Source organism: Aquarana catesbeiana, linkage group LG04 (assembly GCF_042186555.1).
Source record: "Aquarana catesbeiana isolate 2022-GZ linkage group LG04, ASM4218655v1, whole genome shotgun sequence".
Taxonomy (NCBI): Eukaryota; Metazoa; Chordata; class Amphibia; order Anura; family Ranidae; genus Aquarana; species Aquarana catesbeiana.
In genome coordinates this window covers 551,968,819-551,985,264 of record NC_133327.1, presented here as the reverse complement: position 1 = coordinate 551,985,264, position 16,446 = coordinate 551,968,819, and the positions used below count along the sequence as shown (strand labels likewise).

The following is a 16,446-nucleotide window of genomic DNA, read 5'->3' as shown; positions in this document are numbered from 1 at the left end:
CCGTTTATAGCGCAAAAAATAAAAACCACAGAGGTGATCAAATACCATCAAAAGAAAGCTCTATTTGTGAGAAGAAAAGGACGCAAATTTCGTTTGGGTACAGCATTGCATGACCGTGCAATTAGCAGTTAAAGCGACGCAGTGCCAAATTGGAAAAAGTCCTCTGGTCCTTAGGCAGCATAATGGTTCGGGGCTGAAGTGGTTAATTTATTCTGAGCATGTGTGGCACTTTGTGCGTCGGATTTGTGTACACACGATGGGAATTTAACCGATCAGATTTTGTTGTCGGAAAATTTTACAGCCTGCTCTCAAACTTTGTGTGTTGGAAATTCCGACAGAAAAAGTCCGATGGAGCCCACACACGATCGGAATTTCCGACGACACAATCCGATCGCACCTTTTCCGTCGGAAAATCCAACCGTGTGTACAGGGTATTAGACCTCTTTCACAACAGGGTGGTGCCGCCATTAGCGGTAAAACGCTGTTAGTTTTAGCAACGCTTTACTGTTACCGTTTACCTGTTATAGTGGCTCTTTTCAGCCACTACCTTCGGCAGCGCTGCCCATTCATTTCAAGAAGCAAGGCGTTTTGGCAGCGGTGTATTCACCGCTCCTGCACAGCCCCAAAGATGCTGCTTGCAGGACTTTTTTTTTCCCATCCTGCAAGTGCACCACCCCAGTGTGAAAGCACTCGGGCTTTCAAACTGGGGAGGCATGAGAGGCGCTTTACAGACGCTATTCTTAGCGCTAAAATGACTGAAAAGTGCCCCAGTGTGAAAGGGGTCTAAAATATCAGTTTTCGGTGGACTGATCCTAAGGCTGCTAGAATGACCAGCTTATGCAATAAGTGGCAGTAGTCAGCTGCGTTTAGGCTCAGACGTCTGTCTTGAACGGCAGCTAATCTCTTTGGGTGGCTACATGCAATCAGCAGCAGCTGCTGTCAGCCCACCGCTGATCACATGACCTGGTCATTGCAGCAGCAAGAATCTGCAGATTCTTGCCACAGGAATCCAACGGCCGCAACAAATCAGCCATGTGAAAGGGGCCTCATATTGTACAGTGAAATAATAGTGCGCTTATCCAAATACATCAAAAATATTAACTATATCTATTACTACTAGTGACATAAATGGGTGACTATAAACACCCTCTCAATAAATAAATAGTCCAAACGAAAGAAACAGTGTAAAAAAAAGATCAGATCTGGGATCCTTCCTTAGGCATTTGGCTTCACACATGCCCCCTAGTGAAAACAATTTGAATAATATGTGACCACCGCTGCCACCTCCAGGTAAATTGGCCACTCACCTTAGGGGAAGACCTCTTGGGTCTAAACACGCCTTTTGGTATCACTGATCTTGAGTAATCCTCCAGGTAACCACCGCTGTATGGTGAATCCTTTGTGTCTTCTCACAAAGATGCTGGAAGCACTGCTTGTCTGGAGTAACTCAGGGCAGAAAGAAATACTTTCATTGCGCAAAATTGTTCCAAAACAATGCGTTTAATATGTATAAAAAATGCCCACTAACATAGCTATCATCTTGTTATATGACATACAAAAAACTCACAACGTGCAGCTCGCCTCCTCACCACTACTTCCGGTTTTCACCAGCTCCTCCCGACGCCTTGTGTCACCGATCATGTGACTTCTTCAAGGGAATTTAAAGTATTTCTTTCTGCCCTGAGTTACTCCTACAAGCAGTGTTTCCAGCATCTTTGTGAGAAGACACAGGATTCACCATATGAACAATCCCCCCTGAGGAAGACATGTCACCCCTGTGTCGACACACTTCGGGGAGGGGACAGGACGGTGTAGGAAGCAGCTGCATTGTTAGGATGGGTAGCTGTGGATGAGCATACGGACGTACGGCCTCATATGGAATAGATCTAGTTCTGTTTGATACAGAGTGGTGCGCTACAAGCACCTTAAATGTGTGAGTACCCTGGATATTATACTTTTAAAAAATTTGGTTTTAAAACGATAAAGCGCTATGTAGCTTATCTTTCATAAATGTATTGAGGATATTAGCATTGAACAGCTAAGGATCTTGCAGAGTCCATACATCACAGAGCCCAGGGGTGGTTCAACTGCATTATCAGACCAAACTTAATTGTGCAGTAACATGCCCTAAGGTGAGGATAATCACATAGGGGGAGTACGAGTTTGCTGGCACTTTGGATGAGTTTGGAGCACCATCACAAGGATTCAACTCAACTGAAAGTGCTTTAAGGATATTGCTTGATGGACTTGTATTTTTGAGCACCATAGTACACATAAGGGATTAACCACTAAATGTAAGTGTATTTATATATGTACTCTATACATTGTTTGCAGGTTAGCACTTTAAGCGTGTATATTATTATAATGCATCATTCACTTTTTTGATTAATATCAAGCACTAGATAACATATTGCAAAGGTTCACAGGAAGGAATTTTGTTTGCAGAGCACAGCGCGGCACATAAAGTTTAATTAAATATTTAGCACATTTATATGGGAATGTGATCAGTGCCAGCAGCTGGAAAATTACTGCATTTATATAAAAGACATTCAAAGTGATTATTTCTGGTAGCTCGCAAGACTTTTTTTCTAATTTTGATTTTATTTTCAAGTATTTTTTGCTTGCTGTTGGGCAGGCAGCACAAGCAGATGAGCACCTTTTGTATTATCAGCTACTTCAAAAGAGTCTCCCACTTTGATACTTCACAGAATAATGACAGGTTCTCTTCACAGGTTAGTGATGCACCTTCTAATAAGAAGAAAGAGAGACACACGCAGCGGGGCAGCCCAGTATTGGAAATAGAGATGTAAAGACCAGTTTTAGTCTCCTCCCATGCTATGTCCTCGGATACATTTCACCCTCCTACTGGCTCCCTCCCAAGATTAGCCACTTGGCGTCTGTAGGATGTCCATTGACCTCCTCGGTTTGCAGTGGTTATACCGAGATGATGCCTGCACCTGAAGTCATCATCCCCGTATGAAAATTTTCAGCTGGCGATTCCCTTTCCAGCAGAATGATTTGAGTGGCTGAACAGTAGATCACTTCTGTGGGTGGCAGAAGGGGGTCTCATGACAGATGAGGGCGCATGTTACCTTTTCCTCTTACCAGTATGTGGTGATTGGGCCTGAGCAGAAGAGCAGAAGAATATTAAAGTATAACAAAAGGCAAAACTTTGGAGAGGGATTAGAATGCTTGCCATTTTTTTTTTATTGCTGTCTTTTTACCATTATCAGTTAAAGTAAAAGAAAATCACAATTTTTGGTTTGTCCCCAAAAAAGTAATAGAGGGGAAATCTTCCAATGGGGACACTAGTTCTGGTGACCTGGGGGTCCCCAAGGAATTCCCTTAATTTGCAGGAATTTCCTCTCCCTTCCTGTTTGGCTATGGGACAGAAAGTGAAGGGAAATCTCCCCAATGGAAAACAGATGGGGAAACAAATCTGACAGGGGTTATAACCCTCCCTTGCTCTATCCAAAATGATACAAAAGGTTTTGCCTATAGTTCTTAAGGCTGGGTTCACACTGGTCCGACAAACGCTCCGACATTGGGAGCTCATGTCGCATGACGTGTGAAATTTAATGTTTCCCTATGGGAGCCGTCCTAACTGGTCCGACACAAGTCGTTCCGACTTTAGAAATGCTCCCTGTACTACTTTGGTCCGACTTTGATCCTACTTCAGCCTATTGACTATCATTGAAGTCGGATCAAAGTCGGATTGCCGTCTTGCATGATCCGACTTCGGCACGCGACTTGTGCTCAGATGTTCTTGAGGGGGAACTCCGCGCCAAATTTTAAATAAAAAAACGGCATGGGTTCCCCCTCCAAGAGCATACCAGGCCCTTGGGTCTGGTATGGACCTTGAGGGGAACCCCCTACGCCGATAAAAACGGCGTGGGGGTCCCCCCCAATCCATACCAGACCCTTATCCGAGCACACAGCCCGGCCGGACAGGAATGGGGGTGGGGACGAGCGAGCGCCCCCCCCCCTTCTGAACCGTACCAGGCCGCATGCCCTCAACATGGGGGGGTTGGTGCCTTGGGGGAGAGGGGGGCGCGCTGCGGGCCCCCCCACCCCAAAGCACCTTGTCCCCATGTTGATGAGGACAAGGGCCTCTTCCCGACAACCCTGGCCGTTGGTTGTCGGGGTCTGCGGGCGGAGGGCTTATCGGAATCCAGGAGCCCCCTTTAATAAGGGGGCCCCCAGATCCCGGCCCCCCACCCTATGTGAATGAGTATGGGGTACATGGTACCCCTACCCATTCACTAGGGAAGTGTCAATAAAAAAAACCACAGTACACAGGTTTCAAAATTAATTTATTGGGCAGCTCCGGTATCTTCTTCCGACTTCTCCCGGTGTTCCGCCTCTTCTCCCGGGCCCCGCCGCTATCTTCTTCCAGCTCTATTGCCAGCGAGGGGCCCGGTCTGCTACCGCTGTCTTCTCGCCGCTGTCTCGCCGCTGTCTCGCCGCTTCTTCTCTTCATCTCTTCTTCCGATGTTGACACGACGCTCTCCCCGGCTGGAATGCTCTCTGTGCGCTCTGCTCTGACTTATATAGGCGGTGACCCCGCCCCCTTATGCCGTCACAGTCTCTGGGCATGCTGGGACTGTGACGGCATAAGGGGGCGTGGTCATCGGGTGATGACCACGCCCCCTAAAACGTCACAGTCCCAGCATGCCCAGAGACTGTGACGGCATAAGGGGGCGGGGTCACCGCCTATATAAGTCAGAGCAGAGCGCACAGAGAGCATTCCAGCCGGGGAGAGCGTCGTGTCAACATCGGAAGAAGAGATGAAGAGAAGAAGCGGCGAGACAGCGGCGAGAAGACAGCGGCAGCAGACCGGGCCCCTCGCTGGCAATAGAGCTGGAAGAAGATAGCGGCGGGGCCCGGGAGAAGAGGCGGAACACCGGGAGAAGTTGGAAGAAGATACCGGAGCTGCCCAATAAATTAATTTTGAAACCTGTGTACTGTGGTTTTTTTTATTGACACTTCCCTAGGTGAATGGGTAGGGGTACCATGTACCCCATACTCATTCACATAGGGTGGGGGGCCGGGATCTGGGGGCCCCCTTATTAAAGGGGGCTCCTGGATTCCGATAAGCCCTCCGCCCGCAGACCCTGACAACCAACGGCCAGGGTTGTCGGGAAGAGGCCCTTGTCCTCATCAACATGGGGACAAGGTGCTTTGGGGTGGGGGGCCGCAGCGCGCCCCCTCCCCCAAGGCACCAACCCCCCATGTTGAGGGCATGCGGCCTGGTACGGTTCAGGAGGGGGGGGGGGGCGCTCGCTCGTCCCCACCCCCATTCCTGTCCGGCCGGGCTGCGTGCTCGGGTAAGGGTCTGGTATGGATTGGGGGGGACCCCCACGCCGTTTTTATCGGCGTAGGGGGTTCCCCTCAAGGTCCATACCTGACCCAAGGGCCTGGTATGCTCTTGGAGGGGGAACCCATGCCGGTTTTTTATTTAAAATTTGGCGCGGAGTTCCCCCTAAAGATTCATACCAAACACAGTGCCGGGCATTGGCGGGGATCCAAGTCGGATCCCCGTTCATTGAAAGTCGGACACATGCCGGCTTCATGTCGCAGGGCAAAGTCGGATCCAAAGTAGGACGGCTGTCGTGTCGCACCAGTGTGAACCCAGCCTTAAAGCTGAACTCAAGGTTTTACAAATAAAAAAAAGTAGCATCTCTGGCTGCAGCCACCTTTTTAACGCAGAGCTGTCCCCAGTTCTCTCCTTCACCACAAGATGTCCTCAGTCTTCTTTGTTCAATGACACCGTGAGACTTAAAGACTGAAGGGCGTCATGAGCCCCTGAACCCTACACTCAGTGTATTGATGCAGAGTGCGGCTCTGATGTCACCACATTAGCTCGACTCTCTCCATCATCCATGACCACCCATCACTAGGAGAGGATCGAGAAGAATCCACCATGTCTTGTGCTGGCCAGTACACATCCAAAAAAAGCAAAGCATACTGCTGTTGGGGCTTAAGGGAGGGAGTAGGCCTGTGAAGAGAACCTGTCATTTGCAAATGGGCAAAGTGACAGCTTCTCTTTAACAGCAGAAACACCTGGCTGACTATGTTGCTGTCTGTGTCATGAATGTACATCAGTACTAAACACAGCTTGACCCTCCACATAAGAACTGTCCAAGTTATTTTGCTTTTGTTGCATCATATTACTGGAAAGCCCCTTTAAATACGTCCACTGATCAGTTCTATTTATGTGTCCGCTGCAGCAGCCATTTCTACCAGATGGCTCAGCATGGGGATGAGTGTGATTATATTGCGGTGATAAAAGTATTTTTCTTTCTCGTACATCACGGGACAAAGAGCCTCAGTAATTACTGATGGGTTATAGGGTATCATTAGGTGATTGGACACTGGTCACACCCTAGACAGGAAGTTCAACCCCCTATATAACCCCTCCCCTTCCTGGGGATACCTCAGTTTTGTAGCAAAGCAATATAAGTGTATTAGAAGAGGGGCGGGACCTCTGTGTCCCGTGATGTACCTCAAAAGAAAAGGATTTTACAGGTAAGCTGTTATAAAAATCCTATTTTCTTTCTCGTACATCTCGTACATTTCTCGTACATCCTGTCTAGGGTGTGACCAGTGTCCAATCACCTAATGATACCCTATAACCCATCAGTAATTACTGAGGCTCTGTGTCCCATGATTTACCTCAAAAGAAAAGGATTTTACAGGTAAGCTGTTATAAAAATCCTATTTTCCAGCAAGATGTCGTTGGTTTTTAGGAGTAATTGATGGTAATAAATTTGCATTGATTGTTAAAATACATTTTAAATGGCATATTTTTATTTTAGGTGTCTTCTCTTGAGGAAAGTAAAATCGGAGACATATCTGAAGAGGTGGATTGAAGAGAATCGGTTCCAATCATCCTTTTCTTCTTAATATAAGACCAAAGTTAAGAGGGTCACTGCACTGAAAATTGATGTTTAAAGTACAACTTCAGACAAAACTTTATTTTTCTAATGTGGTGGGGGGGGGTTACAATATTTTTCAAGCTGTTATTGTTACTAGTACCCCCAGTGCAGGAATTTGACATCTCCATTAGTCTTAGTGACCATTGCCATTGGGAGAGAAAGTGATGGGAAATGCAAAATGTAAGGGCCTGTGCACACCGGTGTGCTGAGATAAGGGGCTCCCATTTAATGTGAGGTATTCATGCGTTCTGTTAGGCAGCCTATTTACTTTGAAGAGTCTGCCATTGCACCATGTGCCATGTTCTTTCTTGTCCATTCAGGGACACAAGAAGTCTTTTACCTTTGGGTTATACTGCTGCCTACAGGAGGATTTGACACATTCTTTTCTTCAGCTCTTCTGTGTTAAAAGACTTGCCTATCTGATACTATCCTTTTTTTTCTTTTTTTTTTTACCTGTAATCAAGACCCTTCTCTAAATTGTACTTTCAAGTACCATATCTGGACCTTGCCAGACTGGATGCAGAGATAGTCCAGACCTAAATCCAATTGAGAGTCTGTGGCAAGACTAGAAAATTGCTGTTCACAGACCCTCTCCATCCAATCTGGCAGAGCCTGAGCTATTTTGCCATGAAGAATGGGCAAAAATGTCACTCTAGATGTGCAAAGCTGGTAGAGACAACCAAAAAGACTCGCAGCTATAATTGCAGCGAAGGGTGGTACTACAAAGTATTTACTCAGGGGGGCTGAATACAAATGCACACCAAACTTTTTAGATACAGTATTTATTTATAAGAAATTTTGAAAACCATTTATAATTTTCCTTCTACTTCACAAATATGTGCCACTTTGTGTTGGTCTATCACATAAAATCCATTTACGTTTTTTTGGTTGTAACATGACAAAAAATACATTTTCAAGGGGTATTAATACTTTTTCAAGGCACTGTAGTTGGCCAATCACGCTTTTTTGCAAGATGTTAAAAAAAAAATCCGGCCTCCTCTTTCACTTATAGCTGGCCAATCACGCTCCTTTCTTGCAAAAGTGTTAAAGTGCCACTAAACTCTGGTTTAAAAAAAAATGTTCTGCTGTACCATTTACTTGTATGAGAAAGTATCCTGTTCTCTTTGTATTGCTTTGCTTCCTTTGTGTGATATCCCTGGTGTTCCTGCCAGTCCCTCTACTTTCCTATTACTGACCACACCAAACAGGAGAGCACACCGTGGTCAGGTCTCTAGCTATGCTGAGAACTTAACCTGCTCTCCTTCAATGATCAGACTTGTCCTGACACTCCCTTTCCGCACAGCCATTCACTGGGAAGATCAGTGTGCTGCTGCTTCTCCTCCCTCCAGCTATTATGAAGCTGGGAACAAAGGGAATGTGATCACTTTTAAAAAATGGGGAAAAAATGTATTTATAATGTTTTTTTATATCGCTACAAAAACTTTTTGCCTTTCATTTCTATTTTAAACTGAATGGGTTGTGTTACAAGGTGATCGTTTACAATCACTTTATTTTTAAAAAGTCCCTACTTTTGCTCTCAGACTCCTAATCTCCAAATTCCTTTTTTTTCCCTGTGATGTGACTTCCTGTTAGAGGGTGGCTACCTTCATTCTCCATGGTCCCCACTGTATGCAGGAGCATAGCCTCTCTCTCTTTCTCACTCCTGAGATGGACTGTAAGCTATGAGCTCTGGACTCTGGGCTTTGCAGTGTACTTGGAGCAATGTACATGACTGCAACTAACGTGCACTGTTTGTTTCAAACAAACACAAGGGAGAAAGAAAAGGAGAGGTGTGGCAGCTCATAGAGGATGTTACAGTACAAGGAAGCAAAAAAACTAAGTAAGAAATGATTTAATATAAAATAGATAACATGGTCATTACCTAGTGGATGTGTATGGATTATACTGAAAAATAAGGATATTGTTTAGTGTTGCAAAAACAAAATCTGGCCATCCTTCTCCCTTTATAGCCGGCCAATTACACTCCTTCCTTTGTAAGATGTTAAAGAAGTGACACTAAACTACTGGTTTAAAAAAAATCTATTTAATTTAAGTATGTGTTCTTAACCCAACAAAGTAGCTCTGGGCTTTGCAGTGTACATGACTGAAACTAACGTGAACTGCTCGATCCAAACAGACGCGATGGGTGTAGGAGGACCGTTAACTAGTGGATGTGTGTGGATTTTTCGAGAGAAAAAAAAGGATATTGTTTCGTGTGACTGTGACATCACACACCTCCTACCAACTGTCATTTTTCAGGCCTGGAAACTTTGATTTGGAATACCTCGGTCATGTGACACTGTAGCCAAATACATTTTAACTCATTTTAGATTTTAGATATACCGTATTTATGGGCGTATAACACGCACAGATGTATAACACGCACCTTCGTTTTAAGAGGGAAGTTTCAGGAAAAAAACATTTTAAATAACTTGGAAGCAAAATTAGGGTCACAGCTCATCAATGCAGCCTCACCAGTGCCCATTTGCAGCCACTAAATTGCCCAACAATGCACCCTGCTCAGTGCCCATCTGCAGCCTCACCTTTCCCATCATTGCAGCCCCACCAGTGTTGGATTACACAGTGTTGGATTATCCCTGCTGTCTCAGAGGAAAGGTGAGGAGCGAGCACCGCTAAATTACACAGAGCCGCAATCTCCTGTGTACCCAGCGCTCCGTCACAGCCACGCCTCCTGGCCCTTCTCATATGATAGACAGAACAGTGGCCTAATGCGGGGCCAGGAGGCGTGGCTGTGCGTGATGGAGTGCCGGGTACACAGGAGATCGCAGCTCTATGTAATTCAGTGGCGCTCGCTCCAGCAGGGATCGGCGTATAACATGCACAAGCGATTTCCCCCTGATTTTCAGGGGGAAAAAGTGCGTGTTATACGCCGATAAATACAGTAATTAAACTGTACTTTGATTATTTTATTGGCTGGGTACGGAGCAGTGTACATAACTGCAACTAATGTGCACTGCTAGTTCCAAACAAACAGAAGTGAAGGGGAAAATGAGAGGTGTGGGAGCTCATGAAGGATGTTACAGTACAAGGAAACAGAAAAACAAATTAAGAAATGATTTAATGAAAAATACATAACAGGGTCATTACCTAGTTGATGTGTGTGGATTATACTGAAAAATAATAATTATGTTTAGTGTTGCAAAAAAAAAAAAAGGCCTTCCTTCTCCCCTTATAGCCGGCCAATCACGCTCCTTCCCTGTAAGATGTTAAAGAAGTGACACTAAACTCTGGTTCAAAAAAATCTATTTAATTTAAGTATGTGTTCTTAACCCAACAAAGTAGCTCTGGGCTTTGCAGTGTACATGACTGCAACTAACGTGCACTGCTCGTTCCAAACAGACGTGAGGTGAAAAAGAAGGGGTGTAGGAGGACCATTAACTAGTGGATGTGTGTGGATTTTTCGGGTAAAAAAAAAGGAAATTGTTTAGTGTAAAAAAAAAAAAAAAAAAAGAAAAAAAAAAAAGGGTCTGGCCTCCTCCTTCCCTTATAGCTGGCCAATCACCCTACCCTCCTTTTTTTGTAAGATGTTATTATACTAAACTGGTTTGCTGTCTATATTTTGAGTTTGTTGCTACATTTTGTAGTCTGGTCTGGAGTGTTCACCTGAGAGGTAGTGGTTCCATTAGGATGAAGGGACTCCTTTTCTGTGTTGTTCCTCTGGAGTGTTCAACTGAGAGGTAGTGGCTTCATCAGGATGAACGGACTCCTTTTCTGTGGTAATAGTCTGGAGTATATATTTGTTTCAAGGCATTATCTACTATAAGCAGAAAATAGCAAAAAAAAAAAAAAAATAAATATAAATATATATATATATATATATATATATATATATATATATATATATATATATATATATATATATATATATAATACATACATTACCCCATGTTGAGAGAAATGTTTTATACTATAAATGTTTTATAGTGCTCTGGAGTCCTCTGCATACTCACCCAGGCAGATGGAACAGTAAGGCTGCTCTATGGCCAGTAGTCCCTTTAGCGCTGTTGTTCAGCGTTCCTGTTGCGGTCATCGGGAGAATGGCTCCTGAGAGCTAGAGGCTCCATCAGGATGAAGGGACTCCTTTTCTGTTGTAATGGTCTGCAGTGTTCACCTGATAGCTAGAGGCTTCATCAGGATGAAAGGACTCCTTTTCTGTGGTAATAGTCTGGAGTATATATTTTTTTCTAGGCATTATCTACTATAAGCAGAAAATATAAAAAAAAATATATATTGGTATACATTACCCCATGTTGTTTTTGAGGCATCTGAAAGAGAAAGGTGTTATACTATATATTCAGGAAAACCACTTGGCGCTCTCCATTTCCATCAAGCCCCAGGACAGCATGAATGTACACAAGGTCTTCATATGGTGGAGTAAATGCCCGGCACAAAGGACAAGTAGGGTTTTATTGAAGCCATCTGTGGATGCAAGCAAAGTGAAAAGTATGAGAACAGGGTAGTGTTCTGGAGTCCTCTGCATACTCACCCAGGCAGATGGAACAGTAAGGCTGCTCTATGGCCAGTAGTCCCTTTAGCGCTGTCGTTCAGTGTTCCTGTTGCGGTCTTCGGGAGAATGGCTCCTGAGAGCTAGAGGCTCCATCAGGATGAAGGGACTCCTTTTCTGTTGTAATGGTCTGGAGTGTTCACCTGATAGCTAGAGGCTTCATCAGGATGAAAGAACTCCTTTTCTGTGGTAATAGTCTGGAGTATATATTTTTTTTTCTAGGCATTATCTACTATAAGCAGAAAATAGCAAAAAAATATATATATATATATATATTGGTATACATTAACCCATGTTGTTTTTGAGGCATCTGAAAGAGAAAGGTGGTATACTATACATTCAGGCAAACCACTTGGTGCTCTCCATTTCCATCAAGCCCCAGGACAGCATGAATGTACACAAGGTATTCATATGGTGGAGTAAATGCCTGGCACAAAGGACAAGTAGGGTTTTGTTGAAGCTATCTGTGGATGCAAGCTGTCACGTACCTTGTGGACGAGCCCAACTTGCAGGGGATGGCCTCTCCTGCGGCTCCGACTCGAGGGCCCTGGTAATATATACAGGAAGCACAAGAGTCAGGAGTGGCACGAGTGCCTGGCAGGATCAACAGCAGGAAGTGGGTCTGGAACTCAGGAAGCGCTGTGCAGTAGAATTTCAGACTGAGCCGGAAGGTAGACTGGAACCTGGAAGGAGCTGGAACAGCAGGCTGGAACTGGATAGCAGACTGGTGCAGCAGACTGGAACCAAACAGCAAACTGGAACTGGATGGCAGACTGGAATCCAAACAGCAGACTGGAACTGGATAGAAGACTGGAACACTGGTGCAGCAGACTGGAACCGGATAGCAGACTGGAACCGGATAGCAGACTGGAACCGGATAGCAGACTGGAACCAAACAGCAGCCTGGAACCGGATAGCAGACTGGAACACTGGTGCAGCAGACTGGAACACTGGTGCAGCAGACTGGAACACTGGTGCAGCAGACTGGAACACTGGTGCAGCAGACTGGAACACTGGTGCAGCAGACTGGAACACTGGTGCAGCAGACTGGAACACTGGTGCAGCAGACTGGAACACTGGTGCAGCAGACTGGAACACTGGTGCAGCAGACTGGAACACTGGTGCAGCAGACTGGAACACTGGTGCAGCAGACTGGAACACTGGTGCAGCAGACTGGAACACTGGTGCAGCAGACTGGAACACTGGTGCAGCAGACTGGAACACTGGTGCAGCAGACTGGAACACTGGTGCAGCAGACTGGAACACTGGTGCAGCAAACTGGAACACTGGTGCAGCAGACTGGAACCAAACAGCAGACTGGAACACTGGTGCAGCAGACTTAGAACACTGGTGCAGCAGACTGGAACCAAACAGCAGACTGGAACACTGGTGCAGCAGACTGGAACCAAACAGCAGACTGGAACACTGGTGCAGCAGACTGGAACCAAACAGCAGACTGGAACCGGATAGCAGACTGGAACACTGGTGCAGCAGACTGGAACTGGAGTCAGTATACTAAGGCTGGAGAGTCAGACAAGCCGGATCGATAGCCAAGCGGATTGTGGATAAGCCAGGGGGTCAGGCAGAAGAGTAGTCAGACAAGCCGGGGTCGGATGCAGGAAGAAGACAAGGATGGTCGGAGACAAGCCGGGATCAGATGCAGGCAGATAACAAGGATAATCAGGAACAAGCTGGGTCTTTAGTACAGAAACTGAGTTTCAAGGATCAACACACGTAACGCTGTAGAGCAGACAGCAAGATCCCCATGTGTCAGCTAGGTTTAAATAGCCCGACTGGCGCTCGCGCCTGCTTATGCGCATAGGCGTGCGCGATCGCGCACCTGCACGCACACGACGCTTGTTACTGGCAGGATCTTCCTGACATTGCCCCCCAAGGGGCAGCCTCCGGATGCCCAACCGGGCCCATTTCTCAGGATGGGTTCTCTTAAAGGATTGAACTATAAGCTTTTAGCATGAATGTTCTCCTCAGGCTCCCAAGAGTTCTCTTCCGGGCCATACCCTTTCCACTTGATCGGGAATTGGGCTTGATTATTCCTCTTCCTGCAATCAAGGATGGCTTCGATTTCAAATTCTTCTTCTCCGTCCACTATTACAGGATCCGGGGGATTCAGATTCCGTTCAGGAAAAGGGTTGGCGACAAAAGGTTTCAACAGGGAGACGTGAAAAACAGGATGAATCCTGAGTGAATCCAGGAGTTCCAGCTCATATGCTACCCCATTAATTTTCCTTTTTACAGAAAAAGAACCCAAGAATTTAGGACCCAACTTCTTGGAGGGACAAGTCAATTTTAGGTTTACAGTGGATAACCATACAAGGTTACCTGGTTCAAGTAGCAATTCCCCTCGTCTTTTCCTTTCGAAAGTTTCTTTGTTACGTTCTTGAGACTTCGTCATGGTTTCCTGTAATATTTGGTTATTGGAAGAGAAAAAATTTATTGTTTCCTGGACTGCTGGTACGGAACTTTCAGGAATGGAGTTGGGCAAAAAGGATGGATGAAACCCGTAATTAGCAAAAAACGGACTTTGTTTTGTGGCAGAATGGACAGCATTATTATAGGCAAATTCAGCCAAGGGAAGCAGAGAAAGCCAATCATCTTGAGAAAAGGAAAAGAAACAACTAAGATATTGCTCGAGAGTCTGGTTGGTCCTCTGGCCATTCGTCTGGGGATGATAGGTGGTGGAAAATGATAGTTCAATTCCAAGGGCTTTACACAGGGCTCTCCAGAATCGGGAAGTAAATTGTACTCCTCGGTCAGAAATTATATTAGCCGGAATTCCATGGAGTTTAATTACTTCTCTGATGAACGTTTGTGCAGTTTCAGGAGCAGTGGGAGTACCCTTCATCGGAATGAAATGAGCCATTTTGGATAACCGGTCTACCACCACAAAGATGGCAGTGTACCCCTCAGCCGGAGGCAACTCGACAATGAAGTCAATAGACAACATCTTTCATGGCCTGTCTGGGACAGGTAGAGGTTTCAGTAATCGCCAGGCCCTGCTTCTACTGATTTTATTCCGAGCACAGGTGGTACAGGATTCCATGTATCAGGTGTAGCAGCTGGACTAGAGGTGGGTGCAGGATGAGTGTAGCTGGGGACCCTAGGTAACATCCAGGTTAGGCGAGTGGCCCCAGAACCTCTTTCTGCTCTTCGCTCCCTCAACCGTCGGTCAATCTGTATAGCAAGGTTGATCAAGGCATCCAGAGTCTGAGGAATTCCCACTCGAGCCAGTTCATCCTTTAAGGGATCGGAGAGCCTCATACGGAACTGGTAGCGGAGGGCAGCGTCATTCCAGTCCGTGTCTGCACTCCATCGGCGGAATTCCACCACATAGTCCTCTACTGCCCAACACCCTTGTTGAAGGTCGGCTTCTGCGGTTGCAGAAAGCCTCGTATAGTTGGGCCATTGTGTCAAAGAAGGTACTGTATTTCTTGGCGTATAACACTCACTTTTTCCACCATGAAAATCGGGTGCAAATAGCATGTGCGTGTTATACGCCAATACTTAAATTTTAGCTGCCTCGGAGGGGACAGGGAGTGGGGCGGGACGAGCGCCGCCAGATTACATGCAGTGAGAATCTCCTGTTTACTTGGCGGCCTCTGTAATAGGAAGTCCCGTCTCATGGGCCGCCATTGGACCACTGTTCTGTCTATCATAGGATTCTCACTGCATGTAATCTGTCGGCACTCATTCCGCCCCCCTCCCTGTCCCCTCTTGCTGCAGATGGGCATCGATCAGGCTGCGCTGATGGCAATGGTGAGGCTGCTGCATTGAAGGCAATGGTGAGGCTGCTGCATTGAAGGCAATGGTGAGGCTGCTGCATTGAAGGCAGTGGCAAGGCTGCTGCATTGATGGCAATGGTGAAGCTGTACTGATGGCACTTGTGAGGCTGCAGATGGGCATTGATCAGGCTGCATTGATGGCAATGGTGAGGCTGCAGATAGGCACTGACCCTTATTTTGCTTCAAAGTTCCTTATTTAAAATGTAAGTTTTTTTCCTGAAATTTCCCTCTTAAAATGAATGTGCGTGTTATACGCCGATAAATATGGTAGTCAATACCTTGGCTTTCAGTTCCAGAAGGCAGTGAGCCCATGTTTGAGGGTCACCCAGGAGTAACGAGATCACGAAACTCACTTTAGTTGCTTTAAGTGAAAAGGTGCGAGGCTGAAGGGCAAAGTACAGTTCGCATGAATTCCAGAATGCCCTGAATTTACTTTGTGCCCCGGAATACTTTTCAGGAGTGGGAACTCTTAGTTCAGGAGGCAGCATAACTACTGTAGGGGACGTAGTACTGCTAGCAGAAGTAGACAGCAGGGAAGGCCCCTGAGTTACAGTGGGACCAGACAGTACTTGGACCCGTTCTTCCAGACGTGTATATCCTTCCTGGAGACTCTTAACAGCCTGTGTCAGGCCAGCCAGGTGCATACAAAGTTCTTCCATAGGAGAGGCTCCCTGCTCGGGCTCAGTCATGGCTGTCTGCTACTGTCACGTACCTTGTGGACGAGCCCGACTTGCAGGGGATGGCCTCTCTTGCGGCTCTGACTCGAGGGGCCCTGGTAGTATACACAGGAAGCACAAGAGTTAGGAGTGGCACGAGTATTTGGCAGGATCAACAGCAGGAAGTGGGTCTGGAACTCAGGAAGCGCTGTGCAGTAGAACTTCAGACTGAGCCGGAAGGTAGACTGGAACCTGGAAGGAGCTGGAACAGCAGACTGGAACCGGATAGCAGACTGGAACACTGGTGCAGCAGACTGGAACTGGAGTCAGTATACTAAGGCTGGAGAGTCAGACAAGCCGGATCGATAGCCAAGCGGATTGTGGATAAGCCAGGGGGTCAGGCAGAAGAGTAGTCAGACAAGCCGGGGTCGGATGCAGGCAGAAGACAAGGATGGTCGGAGACAAGCCGGGATCAGATGCAGGCAGATAACAAGGATAATCAGGAACAAGCCGGTTCTTTAGTACAG

At 46.3% G+C, this 16,446-nt stretch overlaps 1 long non-coding RNA gene across 1 annotated transcript in view; it reads left to right on the top strand.

Annotated features, from left to right (window-relative positions):
• LOC141140586 (uncharacterized) overlaps nt 1-9,599 on the top strand; it is a 73,564-nt gene extending 63,965 nt beyond the window's left edge. Inside the window, exon 5 of the long non-coding RNA XR_012243957.1 lies at nt 6,819-9,599. This is a non-coding gene — a long non-coding RNA (uncharacterized lncRNA). The remainder of the gene's footprint in view (nt 1-6,818) is intronic.
• Nucleotides 9,600-16,446: the final 6,847 nt, after the last annotated feature.